The 12,359-nt window shown below is 46.1% G+C and overlaps 1 pseudogene; it reads left to right on the forward strand.

The window, feature by feature from the left end:
* Positions 1-2,799, forward strand: part of LOC115463704 — a 232,699-nt pseudogene extending 229,900 nt beyond the window's left edge.
* The last annotated feature ends 9,560 nt before the right edge of the window (positions 2,800-12,359 follow it).

The raw sequence follows: 12,359 nt of genomic DNA on the forward strand, positions 1-12,359 counted from the left end.
AGCCAAAGTTACACTGCTGAGCCCACAATAGAGATCCTGAAAATGGAAGAGGCTCCTGTATGTGACCAGCTGGAGAGAGGAGAGGAGGATACGGATACCAGAAGCAGTGAGCCAACAATTCCTTTATAATAAAATCCTCGCTATGTGCTGTGAAGTATTTCAAAATTTTCACAGATTTATTGGTTAGTGAATGTAATCAAAGTGAAAGAAATGACTGCAGAGACTAGAGGGGAGGATGAGAACTAGCAGATGAGATCAGGATGTCTTATCACCGGTCTACAAACAAATATCTTTAAAGACTCCTGTGGGAATATTTGCCTCTGTGTTTTGCTCAATAGCTGTATAATTTATGTACATACTTTTATTTTTTCCAGCAGATGATAGATTTGGCAATAAGAGAATGAGCATGTGTGATGGGCAGCAAACGGAGGAATGGAAACACAAAGACCCTTTGAGAGACAGCCCAGATCCTTCAGCTGATAGTGTGGGAGATAGTAGCAGCTTAAGACCACCTAGAGTGAAAAAAAAGACCCTAAAAGGAGAGAAATCGAATGTATGTACTGAAGAAGAGAGAAATGCCACCAACTGCCCAAATCTCAGACAAAATCAGAGAATCAGCAGAGAGAGTCTTTGTCAGAGCTCTACATGTGAGGAAATGTTCACTGGGAAGACAAACCTGACAAGACAAAATAAATTTCAAAGACGAGATAAGCCGTTCCAGTATACGGAGTGTGACAAATTGTATGCATATAAATCACAACTTCATCAAAAATTTCCCAAAGAAAGAGAACCATCTTCTGTACATGATAAAAAATTCAGTCAGGTATATAACTTGGGAGGACAAGAATTAATGAGCTTTAGCAAGAAACAAGTACATCAAATGCACCTCAAGGGAGCAAAGCTATTTCAATGTTTACTATGTGATAAAAGGTTCACTCAAAAAAATTACCTCAGAGTTCACGAAAGAATCCACACTAGAGAAAAACAATATACATGTTCTGAATGTGGTAAAAGCTTCAATCAAAAAGGTAATCTCAGAATTCATGAAAGAATCCACACTGGAGAAAAACCATATAAATGCTGTGTATGTGGTAAAAGCTTCATTCAAAAAGATAAGCTCAGAATTCATGAAAGAATCCACACTGGGGAAAAACCATATAAATGTTCTGAGTGTGATAAAAGCTTCACTCAAAAATCTAATTTCAAAAGTCATGAAATAATCCACACTGGAGAAAAGCCATATAAATGTTCTGAATGTGGTAAAAGCGTCAATCGGAAATGTGACCTTATAATTCATGAAAGAATCCATACTGGAGAAAAACCATACAAATGTTCTGAATGTGATAAATGCTTCATTCATAAAAGTAGTCTCAGTATTCATGAAAGAATCCACACTGGAGAAAAACCATATAAATGTTCTGAATGTGGTAAAAGCTTCAATCGAAAATCTCATTTCAGAAATCATGAAATAATCCACACTGGAGAAAAACCATATAAATGTTCTGAATGTGGTAAAAGCTTCAATCGAAAAGATCAGCTCAGAATTCATGAAAGAATCCATACTGGAGAAAAGCCATATAAATGTTCTGAATGTGGTAAAAGCTTCAATCAAAACACTAATCGCAGAATTCATGAAAGAATCCACACTGGAGATAAACCATATAAATGTTCTGAATGTGGTAATAGCTTCAATCAGAAATGTGACCTTATAATTCATGAAAGAATCCATACTGGAGAAAAATCATACAAATGTTCTGAATGTGATAAATGCTTCATTCATAAAAGTAGTCTCAGAATTCATGAAAGAATCCACACTGGAGAAAAACCATATAAATGTTCTGAATGTGGTAAAAGCTTCAATCGGAAATGTGACCTTATAATTCATGAAAGAATCCATACTGGAGAAAAACCATACAAATGTTCTGAGTGCGATAAAAGCTTCACTCAAAGATCTCATTTCAGAATTCATGAAAGAATCCACACTGGAGAAAAAACATATAAATGTTCTGAGTGTGATAAATTTTTCTGCATCAAATCACATCTAAGGAAGCATGAAAGAATCCACCTTAGAGAAAAATGTGAACAAAAGTTGAGCAAAGCTGAAAATATCTCTCTAACTGATGACTGTGAAATAAAGAAACTTGAACATGAAGATGTGTATAAATTTTTAGAAATAGAGGAAGGAACGAGTATAAAACAGGAATCGCAGAGAAGAAAAAATCAGTAAAGAATAGTATAGGAGACTAAAACTGATAATGAAGAGTGCATTAACATTATGGAATAAGTTACTGGTTATGAATCAGCTGGCACTTCCTGCACTCTCGTATAGCTTTGGAATTATGCACTGGCCTTTTAAAGACCTTGAAAAATAGATGTACAATTAAGAACTCCTCCATTCCTACCTGGTTATCTATAATTGTATACCTAGACTGTACATTCCTAGAGATAAAGGAGGAATGGGTTTCATAGAAATAGATTATATTTATCGAGCTACTGTTATAGGTCTCCAGGCTTACCAAATGGCATCAACAGATCCCAGTGCATAGAAGGTGTTGAAATATGAAAGAAAACTTACATAATCCAGTTTCATTATTAAACTTGGACAAGCATTGCAAGGAGTAGAATGAATGGGTGAAAAATCAATTGGTACGAAAAGGGAAAGAAGGAACAGAATTTGTAAGGAACAGAAAAAAACGTTAAGGAATTGGATCAGCAGGAGCAAAACAACAACATTAAGACCATAAGAGTAGCCATACTGGGTCAGACCAGTGGTCCATCTAGCCCAGTATCCTGTTTCCAACACTGACTAAACCAGGTCACAAGTACCTGATAGAAACCCAAATTCTGGCAACATTCCATGCGACCAAGCAGTTGCTTCTCCATGTCTGTCTCAATAGCAGACTATGGACTTTTCCTCCAGGAACTTGTCCAAACCTTTTTTAAACCCAAATACACTAACCATTGTCACTACGTCCTCTGGCGAACAGTTCCAGAGCCCACCTATTCATTGAGTATAAAAATATTTCCTCCTATTTGTGTTAAAGTTATTTCCATGTAAATTCCTTGAGTCCCCCCCACTGATTGTCCCTGGGTTACCAGGCCCTTCCTCTCTTCCTCTCCATTTCGCTAGTCAATGGGGGGTTTTGAGGTTTGTGGGATGGGGAAAGTGGTATTTTGGGGGGTTTGGACAATTAGGTACAGCATTTTCCTGTGATTTGAATGAAATTTTGATCCATAAAAAAAGTAATAAGTGGTTAACAAACTTTAAAGCTAATGGACTCCTAAAAAGTTAAGATTGTTACTATGAATGTTAAACGCCTGAATACCCTTTATAAAAGAGACAATCCTGTTTATTTTCTAAAGAGAAGGCCGGCCAACTTTCGACACAAATCGGGAGATAGCCGGCCATTTCTCAGGGCTGGCCAGATCGGCATAATGGAAAGCCGATTTTGGCCGGCCTCAACTGGTTTCCGTTGTGGAGCTCACCAAAGTTCAAGGGGGCGTGTCGGCACAGTACCGAAGGCGGGATGGGGGCATGGTTTACAGATGGCTGCCTTTGCCCGATAATGGAAAAAAGAAGGCCGTCCCTGACAAGCATTTGGCCAGCTTTACTTGGTCCCTTTTTGTTTACGACCAAGCCTTGAAAAGGTGCCCAAACTGACCAGATGACCACCGGAGGGAATCGGGGATCACCTCCCCTTACCCCCCCCCCCCCCCCAGTGGTCACCAACCCCCCTCCCCCCCCTCTATGCCAGCCTCAAGTGCCATACCCAGCTCCATGATAGCACTATGCAGGTCCCTGGGGCAGGTTTTAGTGAGTACTGCAGTGATTTTCAGGCAGGCGGACCCAGACCCATCGCCCCCCCCTACCTGTTACACTTGTGGTGGTAAATGGAGCCCTCCAAAACCCACCCGAAACCCAATGTACCCATATGTAGGTGCCCCCCTTCATTCCTAAGGACTATGGTAGTGGTGTACAGTTGTGGGGTGTGGGTTTTTAGTGGGCTCAGCACCCAAGATAAGGGAGATATGCACCTGGGATCATTTTGTGAAGTGCACTGCAGTGCCCCCTAGGGTGCCCGGTTGGTGTCCTGGCATGTAAGGGGAACCAGTGCACTACTAAGTTCTGAAGCTAAGTCAAAACCCCATAAAATTTACACTCCAGCCCATCCCTATCTTATTCAGTCACGATCAGGGCACAGACCTTAAAAGTCTGCCCAGCACCTGTTTCGCTTCCCAATTACCGGCATCGCCACCTAATCTCCGCTAAGATTCCGTGGAACAAGTCCTTCTAAAAAGAATTCCTTTGTGTTTATTCCATGCATGTTTGAATTTCATTACTGTTTTCATCTCCACCATCTCCCACGGGAGGGCATTCAACATGTCCACCACCCTCTCTGTGAAAAAAATACTTCCTGACATTACTCTTGAGTCTGCCCCCCTTCAACCTCTATTCAATTCAGTACTTGCATATGTTGTATTCAGTGCATTTTTCCTAGCAAAAAATGTGCCGGTACTCAAATGCTAGGCCAGCCTTCAGGAGTGGGGTGATAACTGAGAGACCCACCCCATAATAGCCAGGCCCCCTGCAACTAGTCATAAATCTATGACAAGATTGTTTATATCAAGAAGCATTGTTTAGCTCAAGAGACGCATATTAAGAAGTATGGTGAGTTGCTCTTAAATAATTAGGTGTTTCCAACCTTTAAATTTGCTTCATATTCCAATAAAAAAAAAAAAGAAATCGATGGAGTGGGAATTTATTAATAAGGGGAATTCAGGTTGCTGTTTTGGGACAATTTTCTGATCCTGTGGGATGAATTTTGGCTCTTCATGTTGATATTCAGGGTTCTTTGTATAACATTGTTTCAGTTTATGTTCGTAATGAGCATAAAAGTAAAAATAAGGTGACACCTTTATATTGGACTATATACAGTGTACTAACTTTCGGAGACCAAAACCTACTTCTTCAGGTCGGGACAGTATACTGCTGCAATAGTATGTTTGTCCTGACTTAAGGAAGGAGGTTTTGGCCTCCAAAATCTAGTCAAAAAATATAATACGTTAGTCCAATAAAAATGTATCCTCTTTTCTGATTTTGTTTTATTTGTTAATTTTTATGTTTAAATCATTTTTATTAGTTGTGACAGACAGATAAACAGGTCTTTGTCAAGAATAAAAATATATACAAGAAATTGTCACCCAACATGCTGAATCAACATATCAAGTTACAATATGGTATTTGTATTTTCTCCCCTTCCTTTCCCTTCTGGTTACCTTAGTACTCCCTATGTCTTATCGCATCCCAGTATTGCAAATATAACAAGAACAGCAATTGACAATCATCTGGCTAAATTATCTCTCTATATAAAAGGCAAAACCAACGTTCTATGAAGCCTCCAGCCGGAAGTGTGAAGGGGGCGAGATATCCGGTTTCCCTATGAGTGTCTGCCCCGCCCTCTCTGTAACACAGTCAGTGAAGGAAAACAGCAGAGCACGAAATCAAATCGCTGGCTCTGTAACAGTGAAGGACTCAGAGGGGGGAGGGGAGAGAGGCCAGAGGGCAGGGACACACACACTCCCACATGCACACAGAAGAAAACATTGCTAGCCCCCGTTTCATTTGCATCAGAAACGGGGCTTTTTAACTAGTTCCAGAATAAACTCTTTTATTTGGCTTCAATTTGTGTGAGTTATTTAACTATGTTAATCCTGGGGTGTGCCCTTCCCTACCACCCTACTGTACCCTCCCCCCCCCCCTTTGCTCCATTACAAAGTCAACTGTATTTGTAATTCAGTTCTCCCAGAGGTCAGTATCAAATGCAATGGTGTCTCTCATTGTATATTGCATGCCCCGTCTATCAGTGGGTATTGTACCATCCATACCACCATCAACAGCCCCTCTACTTATTGACTGGGCCTATGGAGCACCGGGGAAACCTCAAAAATTCAACAGTAAACTTCGTGCCTTAGTCGGAAGAGTGATCCAAAGCATTTCGCATTGTGCCCTGAACCTAAGGCCTGCGGGGCTTTCCAAATCAGTCACCCCACACCTGTCTATTCTCATTTGTCGCACCAACTGTGCACGCCATGTCTGTAAAGGGGGTGTTTCTTTTGCCCTCCAAAATTGCAAGATTGTAGTTATTCCAAAATATATAGCCATCTTGGCAAATGCCCTAAAGCCCTCTGGGGGTTCTGCAGTGAACTTAAAGTGATTAAATAAGATTAGGGGTTCACAAATAAGGGTGCAATTCCATAATTGGTCTATTCCCGTCACAATCTGCCTCCAGAACTGCTCCACAAAGGGGCAACCCCAGAACATATGCCCCAGAGAGGCCGGCCCTTGGCTACATTTGGGGCAGGTTCCTTCGGCAGTAAACCCCGCTGTTTGTGCTCTGTGAGGAGATATGTGTGTTCTCAACAGCCATCTATATAACCTCTCTATCTGGGGTATGGAGAGCCGTTGTTTATAAATGGATTTCAAATATGATCTGCATTCTTCCGTGAGTGTGCAGCCCAAATCCCTTGACCACTCCCGTGCAATCTGCCGAAAATCTAGTTCTGCTGTCGTATCCTTCAGTTGCCGATGGTGGAATCTCAATGGTATTGGGAGCCTCTTTGAGAGCCCCCCATTTGCTGTAACATAAGCTTCCATACTAGTATATAGAGCCCCAATTGCTTGCCTCACTCCGGCAGGGATTCCTTTCCAGTCTAGCATACAGAACAGGAAAGTGTACTCGACCCTGTCAAAAGCCTTTGTGGCATCGAGGCTCACCAAAATCCCAGGGTTTTTCTCATGCTGGCACTGTGCCATTGCCAATAAGACTCTCTGAATATGTGATACAGAGTGCCTTCTGGGGATAAATCCCACTTGTGTGGGCTCAATCACACTCGGGAGACATGTGTTGAGCCGAGTGGCCAAAATCTTTGCTAACGGTTTGATATCGACATTAATTAGCGAGATGGGCCTATAGGATTCGGACTCCTCACCGCTTTTTCCCGGCTTCAGCAATAGTGATATGCAGGCAGTGTTTTCATGCAGTGGGAATTTCCCTTCCTGTATTACTGCCTGGTGATATTCAAATAATGGGCATAGCAACTGGGGCTGTAGCAGTTTGTAAAATTCTCCTGAGTACCCATCTACCCCAGGAGCTGAGACAGATTTTAGCCCTTTTATTGCTTCTGACAGCTCCTTAAGCTGAATAGGTGTCACAGCTGTGGCCGTAACCACCCTCAGACTTACCCTGTTTCTGGGAGTCAGTGGCTGTGCTGGCTTCTGCTTGTCTCTGTGTCTGTCTCTGTCTTAGTTTCTCTCTGGCTCTGTGTGCTGATTGCCCTACTGAACCTCACCTGTGTGGGCTATGCCTCTTCCAAGATGGCTGCCGCCGACTCCTCTATGCCAGTATCCAAGATGGCTCCCGCTGGGCTGACTTCTCTGTGTGCCAAGCCTCTGTTTGGATGCAAGGTGATTGCTGCAGCTGTGCCTCTGGTGTGGAAGGGCTTTATTAATCACTTAGAGACTACAGCCCTTTGCCTTTGCATTTCGTCTAAGGGCCCTGGTATGTGGCGTGCTCTGTTCACTGCTACATTGTTTGCTCTGTGTGAGTTTCTATGTTGGACTAGCTAGCTGGGGCACAGCTTTGCTTGTTAGCCTGTGTGTAGCTTTGCTAGTTCTCTGTGTTTGTTCCTAGTGTATGACTAGCTAGCTTGGGCACAGCTTTGCTTGTTAGCTGGTGTATAGCTTTGCTAGTTCTCTGTGTTTGTTCCTAGTGTATGACTAGCTAGCTTGGGCACAGCTTTGCTTGTTAGCTGGTGTATAGCTTTACTAAGTCTCCTGAGTGTGCTCTGTGTATGTTTCCAGTGTGTGACTTGTTAGCTTGGGCACAGCTGTGGTTGTTAGCTGGTGTATAGCTTTACTAAGTCTCCTGAGTTTGCTCTGTGTATGTTTCCAGTGTATGACTTGTTAGCTTGGGCACTGCTTTGGTTGTTAGCTGGTGTATAGTTTTACTAGTTTTCCTGAGTTGCTTAGAGTATGTTTCTTGTGTATGACTGGTTTGCTTGGGCATAGCGTTCCTATTAGCTTGGGTACAGTTTACTAGTCATTGTGTTTAACCTGCCTACTGCTGGAACCCGGACATTCCCTGCCTGTCTGCCCTGCCTTCGCCTAGGTGCCTGGGGGCACTCCTGGATCCTCATTCCTGCTGTTCCGGCTTGCGAGTTCCAGTTCTGGTTTTTCTATAAGTCCTGCTGGCCGCCCGAACCTGAGGGCTCAACCCTCGGGGAAAGGTGGTTAAGCGTAGGTGAAGCCTATGTCCAGTGTGTTCCAGTCCAGCGGGTTTCACTCCTGTATGTTCCAGTCCAGTGGGGCCACTCCAGTGTGTTCCAGTCCAGCGGGCTCCACTCCAGTGCGCACCCGTCCGGTGCGTTCCAGTTCCGTGTATTCCTGTGTGGAACTCCAGTCCGGGATTCTTGTCCTGTTTTGTCTCATCTCTACCTTGAAGGTGATCTTGCCTGCCACTGCCACTCCACGGTAGTGGCCCAAGGACTCACGAACCCAGTGCTCCCGGGGAAGAAGCCTGACCGTCTGCCAAGGTTCTCGAGCACGCGACAGGATGCAAAGGCCATGAGTCCGGCAAGATCATCCGTCCAGCGGGGATTACCATCCATGTCCGAGTTCCTCAAGGACCATCCGGAGGTAGTTCTTAATTTGTGGTCAGATCCCTATATCAACCCAATTTTTTCTGTGAATCGTTTTTTGACCCTCCGTGACTACCGGAAGAAACTTTTGTCTGATCCAACCCTGAGAGATACTTTGGAAGCGGCAGCTGAGAGAAAGCGTCTCTAGAGGCGTAGGGTCCGCCATAGCCCAGTTTCGGATATTGATCCTTTGACTCAGCTTTATGAATACCGCTACAGACTTCTCGAGGAGCCAGCCCTGCGGGATACTCCAGAAGCGGAGGCTGAACGAATACGCTGTGGAAGGCCCACGCTCAGGGCTCCCCAGCAGTTGGTACAGAACAATCTGGGTGCCTCTCGCAGTTCAGCTCCTGTTCGGGATGTCAAGTCCAGTCAAGCTCCTAAGCCGGTCCGAGGGGTACTTCCAACTAAGCGCCTGAGTCCAGTCCAGGGGATGCTTCATATTGAGCCGCCAAGTCCAGTCCAAGTAACGATTCCACTTAAGTCTCCGAGTCCAGTCCGAGGGAGGCTTTCGATTGAGCCTCAGATTCCTGTTCGAGTGGCGCTTCGGGCCGAGCCTCCAGTCCTCGTTCAAATGGCACGCCCTTTGAAACCTCTGAGTCCAGTCCGAGGGGTGCTTCTGACGGAGTCTCCAAGGCCTATGCAAGTGGCGCTCCAGGTCGAGCCTCCAGTCCTCGTTCAAGTGACACGCCCTTTGAAACCTCTGAGTCCAGTCCGAGGGGTGCTTCTGATGGAGTCTCCAAGGCCTATGCAAGTGGCGCTCCAGGGCGAGCCTCTGGTTCTTGCCCAAGTGACCCGTCCGGTCAAGCCACTGAGGCCAGTTCGAGTGGCGCTTCAGAGCGAGGCTCCGATCCCTGTCCAAAGGGTGTGTTCTGCCAAGCCTCAGTTAAAGTTCCGTCCCTGTCAGGAGGAAGAGGGCGCCTCGGGTTGCAGTTCCAGTCAAGATGCTGAGTCTGGACCGAGTTGCAGTTCCAGTCAAGATGCTGAGTCTGGATCGAGTTGCAGTTCCAGTCAAGATGCAGAGTCTGGATCGAGTTGTAGTTCCAGTCAAGATGCTGAGTCTGGATCGAGTGCAGAGGCCAGCCGAGATACTGAGTCCACAATGAGTGCTGAGTCTGCACCGAGTGCAGAGGCCAGCCAAGATACTGAGTCCACGATGAGTGCTGAGTCTGCACCGAGTGCAGAGGCCAGCCGAGATATTGAGTCCACAATGAGTGCTGAGTCTGTACTGAGTGCAGAGGCCAGCCGAGTTATTGAGTCGGCTCTTGAGGATGAGATGACGTTCCAAGAGGACTGTGATAGATCTTGCTCTGATTCAGCCTTGGAGAAGACCTCCGAAGCTATAGCTGAGAGAAGGGGGGTTCAACGGCTTGGGGCCCGGAGAAACCCATTTTTTGCATTTCACCCAGCTAGCATGTTCTGGGGTTACCAGGGCCGTCTCCTCTTGAACCCTGCTCGGCGGACGCCTCCTGAAGCTAATGCTAGAGAGACATCCCAATCCGGCCAGAGGGGTGCGTCTAGCCTTACAGCTCAATTTCTTCCGAGTTCTAGTGCCAGCCAAGATGCTGAGTCCGCTCCAGGTTCCAGGATCAGCCAGGAGGCTGAGTCCGGTTCCAGTATCAGTGTCCGTCAGGAGTCAGACCTCTTGCTGAGTTCCAGTTCCAGTCAAGGGGTTGATTCCAGTCCGGGTCCCAATCCCGGCTCCGTTTTGAATGCCAACCCAGGTTCCAGTTCCAGATCTACTTCTGTTCAGACTTCTAGTTCCTGTCAAGACTGGGATGCCACTTCGGGCCCCAGCCTAGCTGTTGATGTTAGCTGGGGTAGTGGCTCCAGCCTTGTTCCTGTCATTACATGGAATTGCCAAGAGGTCCAGGACATTGTGGGTTCCCTCAGGGGGAGGGTTACTTTTGAATTGTGTTCCTCTTGATGCATCTATGTTCCTGAGGTTGCCCCGTGGTGACTCGAAGGAGCTTCCTGGTCACAAGTTCTACTTTTGTCTGCCAGTTTTGCACTTCCTTGTGACTTCCAGTCCAGTGATCTATGTCTGGCTTTTGAGACCTATCAGGAAGTTTCACCATAGTTACCCCTGGATACCTGACCTCCTCAGGGAGACCGAGAGGGGGGTCCTGAGGAGGGGATACTGTCACGGCTGTGGCCGTGACCACCCTCAGACTTACCCTGTTTCTGGGAGTCCGTGGCTGTGCTGGCTTCTGCTTGTCTCTGTGTCTGTCTCTGTCTTAGTTTCTCTCTGGCTCTGTGTGCTGATTGCCCTACTGAACCTCACCTGTGTGGGCTATGCCTCTTCCAAGATGGCTGCCGCCGACTCCTCTATGCCAGTATCCAAGATGGCTCCCGCTGGGCTGACTTCTCTGTGTGCCAAGCCTCTGTTTGGATGCAAGGTGATTGCTGCAGCTGTGCCTCTGGTGTGGAAGGGCTTTATTAATTACTTAGAGACTACAGCCCTTTGCCTTTGCATTTCGTCTAAGGGCCCTGGTATGTGGAGTGCTCTGTTCACTGCTACATTGTTTGCTCTGTGTGAGTTTCTATGTTGGACTAGCTAGCTGGGGCACAGCTTTGCTTGTTAGCCTGTGTGTAGCTTTGCTAGTTCTCTGTGTTTGTTCCTAGTGTATGACTAGCTAGCTTGGGCTCAGCTTTGCTTGTTAGCTGGTGTATAGCTTTGCTAGTTCTCTGTGTTTGTTCCTAGTGTATGACTAGCTAGCTTGGGCACAGCTTTGCTTGTTAGCTGGTGTATAGCTTTGCTAGTTCTCTGTGTATGTTCCTAGTGTAGGACTTGTTAGCTTGGGCACAGCTTTGTTGTTAGCTGTGTATAGCTTTGCTAGTTCTCTGTGTTTGGTTCCAGTGTATGACTTGTTAGCTTGGGCACAGCTTTGGTTGTTAGCTGGTGTATAGCATTACTAAGTCTCCTGAGTTTGCTCTGTGTATGTTTCCAGTGTATGACTTGTTAGCTTGGGCACTGCTTTGGTTGTTAGCTGGTGTATAGCTTTACTAGTTTTCCTGAGTTGCTTAGAGTATGTTTCTTGTGTATGACTGATTTGCTTGGGCATAGCGTTCCTATTAGCTTGGGTACAGTTTACTAGTCATTGTGTTTAACCTGCCTACTGCTGGAACCCGGACATTCCCTGCCTGCCTGTCTGCCCTGCCTTCGCCTAGGTGCCTGGGGGCACTCCTGGATCCTCATTCCTGCTGTTCCGGCTTGCGAGTTCCAGTTCTGGTTTTTCTATAAGTCCTGCTGGCCGCCCGAACCTGAGGGCTCAACCCTCGGGGAAAGGTGGTTAAGCGTAGGTGAAGCCTAGGTCCAGTGTGTTCCGGTCCCGTGGGTTCCGCTCCAGTGTGTTCCAGTCCAGCGGGCTCCACTCCAGTGCGCACTCGTCCGGTGCGTTCCAGTTCCGTGTATTCCTGTGTGGAACTCCAGTCCGGGATTCTTGTCCAGTTTTGTCTCATCTCTACCTTGAAGGTGATCTTGCCTGCCACTGCCGCTCCACGGTAGTGGCCCAAGGACTCATGAACCCAGTGCTCCCGGGGAAGAAGCCTGACCATCTGCCAAGGTCCTCGAGCACGCGACAATAGGGGCCTTTAGGCACGCTATCTCTAACTCTCCTAGTTTTGGCATTTTTGCCCTATTGAGAAAGTCGCTCATATGG

The sequence above is a fragment of the Microcaecilia unicolor genome, chromosome 2 (assembly GCF_901765095.1).
Source record: "Microcaecilia unicolor chromosome 2, aMicUni1.1, whole genome shotgun sequence".
In the NCBI taxonomy this organism is placed as follows: Eukaryota; Metazoa; Chordata; class Amphibia; order Gymnophiona; family Siphonopidae; genus Microcaecilia; species Microcaecilia unicolor.